Here is a 6,695-nt window from a genome sequence, read left to right as displayed (position 1 = left end):
CTAGTCAGTGTGCTGCAGGCACAACCCGAAGCCATCAGCTGACGTCCTTCCCCTGGGTCCCCGTCCCTGACACTCTGCTCAGAGACACAGTTGCTTCACAAATCCCCTCAGAAGAGGTACTGGGAAAACAAACAACTTCTCATCCACAAGAAGGGGTTCTTGTATTGAACCTCAGATTCAATACAAGAAGTAGCACACTTCCTTAAATTTCCTCTCCTGGCACGATCAATGTCACATTCCAAAAGCATTGTTCTCAGTACGTTACTTCCTGGTTTAAAACCCTTTCACAGTTCCCACTTTGCCTCTAGAATAAACCACCAGGTCCTCAAGTTGGCATTAAAATTTGGCAAAAATCTCCCGTCTTGTCTATTGCTCACTCTACGTTTTAGCCAAAATAAATCAATCACCACCCCTAAACTACATCCAGAAGTTTCTTAGTTGTGTGTCTTGGCTCAGAATTTCACGTCTTCCAGGAATCCTAAGACCCTCATTTCTTTCTATCAAAATTCTTTCTAGACTTCTATGATTCAGATTAAATGTCACTTCTTTCACAACAGACATCCTTGTTCCTTCCAAAATAAATGATTCTCGTTTTCCTGTGTGATAACTTAAAATGTGCTTCCAATATTCTCATTAGCTATGCCTTCGTTTCTAACTTGCCTCTTAAATTCTAAGCTCCTTGAGAGCAAAGACAGTACTATTTATTTCTATCTCTCTTGCGGTATCTATTAAGTGTCATTTGAGCAATTTATATTTGCTCAAAAGAATATTAAGTCTAATTAAAAGCAGGGCAGACTATCTGGCACACGCAGAGAGACTGGGGAGTGTGAGGCCCAGAAATGCCACAGAAAATTAAACAAGGTCAAGAGGCCGGAGTCAGGGTGATAGAATTCTAACTCTGTCATTTAACCCCCATGAAGTTAGGGGTGAGTTTTGTTTTTCTGTTTTTTGTTTTCGTGTTTTTTTGTGATGCCATAGCCCTTCCCACCATGTGTAGTAATAGAGACATCTATACCATGTAGAGATAACAGCATTTATCATGTATGAGTGTGCTGAGGATTGTGTGCCTTTTACCATGCCTGACCTGGGACCCAAAACCTCATGTCCCGATCTTGTATTCTACATAGCAAGGGCCCAAGCCTCTCTGTGTCACCTCTGAGGCAGCAGCCTTACGTCACAGGGCCACAAAGTTTTTGACACACATGAAGATTCCGTCCCCTGCTGGAAATAAAGTACACCACACTGGCTGGTGAGCTTCCAGATGGTGTCCCTTCTCCGCACCCACAGGAGATTCATGGCACAGGATTTACCAGAGACAGCAGAGGGTCGCTTGAGCTTGAGAACCCCTTCTTATTGCTCCCTGTTGAGTTCTACATGGAAACTCAAAGGCATAGAAACAGCTTATGTCCAGAGACATGGAGTCAGAAAAAGAGGCTGCACCTTTTGAAGCAATCGACTTAGCAGAGTGTGAAAAACAAACCCTCAAAGGAAAGTAGGGGTCTTCCCAGTGTTTTCCATATTTATTTCGCTCAAAATCGCTAAACAGTTTTATGTAATTGTGAAAGAACTTCTGGGACAACAAAAAGAAACTGAATGATGCTAGCTCAGAGCATGAAGTAGGATGAAAAAGAGGAGTTATTTCCTTGTCTATAAGATGAATAACATTAGAACTGCTTTTGCTTTCAATAATAATGCTAACACGCCGACATAAATGCATCTTGTCTGCAAGCTTGAAATTTCGTGTCATAGTAATAGAGGTTTAGGTAGTGTTCATAATTATGTAAAATTGCATGGCTCAGAGTGGAAAAGAACTAAGGCAGACTGCAATGACAACACAGAAGAGGAGGAAACTCAGAAACATATCAGGCATCGGTGCAATCCTTTGTGAAATATGGGATTCTACACACAGGGACACATGAAGCCAGCCTACTGATGACAGTAGCTGCTAATGCCATGATAAAGGAATCATGACATCATTGTTTGAAGTGCAAACCACCTCTGTGACTAAACCTTAATGATGTCATTTTTAAGTGAAGAAAACATGATTAAAGTAATTCGACTAACCCTAAAATTCCCCAAACAAGAATTTTACTGGAAGCAATAAACAGCACATTTCTGAAGTTACTTCCCTTTGTCAGAAAACTGTCTGACCTATGTGTTATGGTTTATATACTCAAAAAAACCAAGACTAATATTTGAGTAGAGAGGGAAACTTAAGAATCTGTATTTTGTTACATTTACACACACATATGTATATACATATATGTAATTGTACACACATGTATATGTAGACATATTTATACCTAAGACTTGCTCAGCCATCAACAATGCACACACACAATTTATGTCCTATGTGTATCGGAACCCCAGAATCCAAGACAGTGCCTGGAATGTAGCAGGTGACCCATAAATTCATCCCATTGACCTGTAATCTTTATAGGTCACGCTCCATTTTGGAATTTAACAGATTTAAAATTGGCAAACCTCTTAATGAAATAACGTCAAAAATCTAGAAAGCTGACTCTACCAAGTAGGAAAAAATTCTATTATTTTTCAAGGAAATAACATCTTATGAGCAAGGTGGGTGAAAACCAACTCCTGAATGTACCATACGCATCCTTCTAATCTATCGATTTTTGATTCAGTGAAAACTAATGTCTAGAAAATATAGTTTTTGCTACCCCTCCCCCAAGTAATCTAGATTAGTCTCTGAGGAAACCAAGACACAGAAGCCATTCACTGCGGTCTTTGGCGGGTGTGCAGTGAGCCCCAGACCAGGCGTTACAGGAGGACAGCGACTCCAATATCCCTCTACTGACCGGTGGGCGTGCGGTATCGTCAGCACTAATGGGAGTGGCTATAAGAGTGAAGTTCTCACTCACTGTTCAGTTTCTTCACTCAGAACTCTTACTATGTTCTAGGTGGGATGCACTGATAAACAAAACAGTCAGAAATATCCGTCACTGGACTATGCGGGGGGAGGGGCGGGGGATGACAGGCGACGAAATAGCAACACGACACACAGGTTCATTGTATAGTGAGTTAAAAGGTAATGATTGCTGTGAAAAACAGAGCAGGGCAACCGGGACCGAGGGGCGAAGGGTGGTTGCGAACATGAAGGGTGTGGTCAGGTCACCCTTGTGAGGAAGGCGCCCGTGGGATCAAGCACATAAAAGAAGATGGCTCTAGAGACGAACTAAGCACTAAGGGGGCATGAGTAACAAAAAGAGACAGACATTTGGATCTAGACGTACAGATATAGCTGGAGGAGCTGGCAAACGAACAGAAGAAATAGTCAAAGAAGAAAATGACGTGCGTTCAGCAGGGAAGGCTGGACCCGAAACGCTAGGGAAGGGTTTTCTGGAAGGGTGTGGTGAGCTGGCTCCTCGCTTCCCCTGCCGGGGCTCCCAGGACGGACGACAAGGCCCTTTGGAGACCACACGGAGCATTCATTTTGGCTTGTACTCCTTCTAATATTAACTGAATGCTTTTGAAATTATTGCTGAACTCCTCTATGGATATTTCTAGAAGCCCAGCTATGTCTGTACAGTATGGTCATTCAAAAAGGAGGAACAAATCACTATATTCTGGGGAGAATAATATTGCTGAAAGCTGACCCTTCTCAAAGAAGAACCAGGTGACTTAAGGGTGGAAGGTCAGCAAGTCTCAGGGCCCTGGGCTTCGGTGGACTTTTTATGTCTCTGCATCTGAATCCTTCGCAGCAAGCGGGAGTAGGCGCCGTCTGTTCCCTGCCTGGCTTGGTGTTCTCTAGCGCTTTTCTAGCAGTGTTTAAATGTTCATTGTCAATCTATCATCGTGACGCTGCAGTTACTGTTTGCCATTGTAAATACAGTCGTCCTGGAGAAGGATAGAAGATGGTGGGTGTCTAAGGGAACCTGGAAATTACATCTTGTTACTAAGGCCCCCTTGAGAATATCTGTAAAACCGTAACAACCAACAGATCGAATGAAAGAAGAGTAGATGCTGAAGTCGCTCTTTTTTTTCTATTAGAGTTGACGTTCAGTGTTATTCCGTATTAGTTTCAGGTGTACGGCACAGTGGTTAGGCATTTGTATAACTTACAAAATGATCCCCGCACCCACCTGGCACCATACAGAGTTATTACAGTATTACTATCTGCTCTGTGCTGTACTTCACAACCCTGGAACTATGTTGGAACTACCAATTTGTACTTTCCATCCCTTCGCCTTTTTCACCCAGCCCCCCAACCCCCTCCCATCTGGCCATCAATAGTTTGTTCTCCGTATCTATGAGTCTGTTTTCGTTTTGAAGTTGCTCTTTATTTTTAAGTATCCACTTTCAAGGCCTAAGTAACAGAGATGTAAATAGCAACTAGGCCATCAGACAGCTGACCTACATGTTATGTATTTAGGGAGGCATTGCATGTGGTAAGTTAGACACTGACGTATCCTTGATGTGTCACAGTCCAATGAGAGGGTTGAGAGTGAGCATGTGTTTATGAGTACGGAACAGTATAAGAGGCGTGTACATCAGTCTTCAGACATAAATGGAGAAAGCTGTAATTAGATGGAGGACAGGGGAGAGAAAAATGATACAGAAGATGGTCTTGACAAGGCTTGAAGAATAAGTCATTCACCAGGCAAAGAGAAGAACATTCTAGGGGGGTATGTGTGCATGTGTGTATGTATGTGTGCATGTGTGTATGTACGTGTGCATGTGCATGTGTGTGTGTGTGCATGTGCGTGTGCATATGCATGTGTGTGTGTGTATAAGGAGGCAGATGTGGGGTTGAGTGGTTGTAAGTACGGAGACCAGGAAATGCAGGACTAGAGAAAAATTAAAGGGTTTAGTAAAACTATTTTCCACATTTAGCCTCAATTCAAATATGTTTATAAAGGGCTTCACATAGACAGGTGTTTGAATTTTATTATTAAAATTATTAAAATAGTTTGATGCATGTTCGAAGACATTCCATGCCTGTGTTAATTATGTGTTTCTCCAAGTGAGTAAACTTACAGAATTTGGAACAATGTTTAGCATTGAAGTTTTATATCTCACAGAACCACAGCTAGTTAGAGAATGAACTCTGCTCCAATCCTAAGTCTCCCACTTAGTCTGGTTGATAAAAGGCAAGACATCAATCAGGAAAGAACATAACTATCTAGTGCTTTAAGGAGAAATATGGACACCTTAGCGAGAACATAAAACCATTATGGAATAATTTGAGTTTGGATGAGCATAGGTCAAAAACATAACTTCTCGAAAAATGTCATTGACATAGAAATCAGAGTTTATGCTAGAAGGATAAAGTTTCTAACTTTATTCTTTGCAAGGCTAAAATGTTAAGTACACTCTTAAAAGTTTTGCTATTTAGATGCACGAAATCAAAATGTGCAATAAAAAACCAGTTTCAATTACAGAAATGCACATACCCAAATTTACCCATTCTACCTCCACGTCCTTCTCTGTCAATGGTGTCGGCATTAATCCAGTTAATCAAGGAATGACCCCCAACATTGTTGAATCATCCCTCGCCCTCCTACAGCCCCCCTACCTCCAACAGACCTCTCCTTCCTCCCATTCCTTTTTGGGGCCTCATCTCCAGGTAAGCAAAGTTTACAACTGACATGAAAGGCAGAGCAGCAAAGTGAGTAAAAGCTGATGATTCTAGGTTCTGTAAACAAGGATTTGAATCTTGGTCTGCTACTCACCCACCATGTAGCCTTGAAAAGTGATGTCATCCTTCTGCATTTCAACATCCTCCTATGAAATAAAGATAAAAATAAAATCTGCTTCATAGTGTTGTCATAATGATTAACTAAAATAACATATATAAGAAACATGGTACATGTTAAATATTCAATAAAATTTAAATATTATTATGGAACTTTTACTCCTAGACAATAGGCTAGAAGGAAATCAAAACCAATACATGTAAATTCATGTAGACAATATTAGATATGCTGCTCCATAATTTCATCACATATCTAAAAGCTATAGCTAGAACACATATTTATATTTTCCTGTCATCTGTAACAGTAAAATACTGGACATCTAAAAGCCACAATTGGCTTCTTCTGGTTCGAGCAAGCGATTGACACCATCCATCTAATATATGTCATTTTGCTTCATGTTTCACTGAACTTTCATCTACTTTTATTTTAACAGGGACTGAAGATGGAAGAAGGGACAAAAGGGACCCATTTTAAGAGGTTGGGTATGACCCCTTCATGTGGCGAGTGTGTGACACAGAAATACTTATTTCTCATTCCTTACCTGGTGAAAAACCACAAAAAAATGTAAACCACCAACACAATCTCCTGCTTCCAGCCACGTCCTTACACCTCCAGCAGAGTCGCCCCTCTATATGCAGAAAGAAGCTCAATCCCCATTTGCAAATCTATCACTTGATTCTGCAGGGTTTAATTTAAACTCTTTAGCACAGCATCCAAGGCCATTTTCACCAACTGATGCTATGCTAGGCTTATCTGTTGTTATTTCTAATCACAAGTATGACTCTAAAACCCGATATTAATCAGAATTCCCTGCTTCAAGTAGGCCATGCATACTCTATCGTGGCTCATGCCATTCCTCTCCTGAAAGTACCTTAGAAGATTGTTCCTTGACCTGATCAAATCTATGCTGTAGGTCCTCTCTCATTGCCCCATCTCAGATTATATATGATTTTGTCCCCTATCATATGGTCCTGGCTG

The sequence above is a fragment of the Pteropus vampyrus genome, unplaced genomic scaffold, assembly GCF_000151845.1.
Source record: "Pteropus vampyrus isolate Shadow unplaced genomic scaffold, Pvam_2.0 Scaffold94, whole genome shotgun sequence".
Classification (NCBI taxonomy): domain Eukaryota; kingdom Metazoa; phylum Chordata; class Mammalia; order Chiroptera; family Pteropodidae; genus Pteropus; species Pteropus vampyrus.
This window is presented reverse-complemented; position numbering follows the sequence as displayed.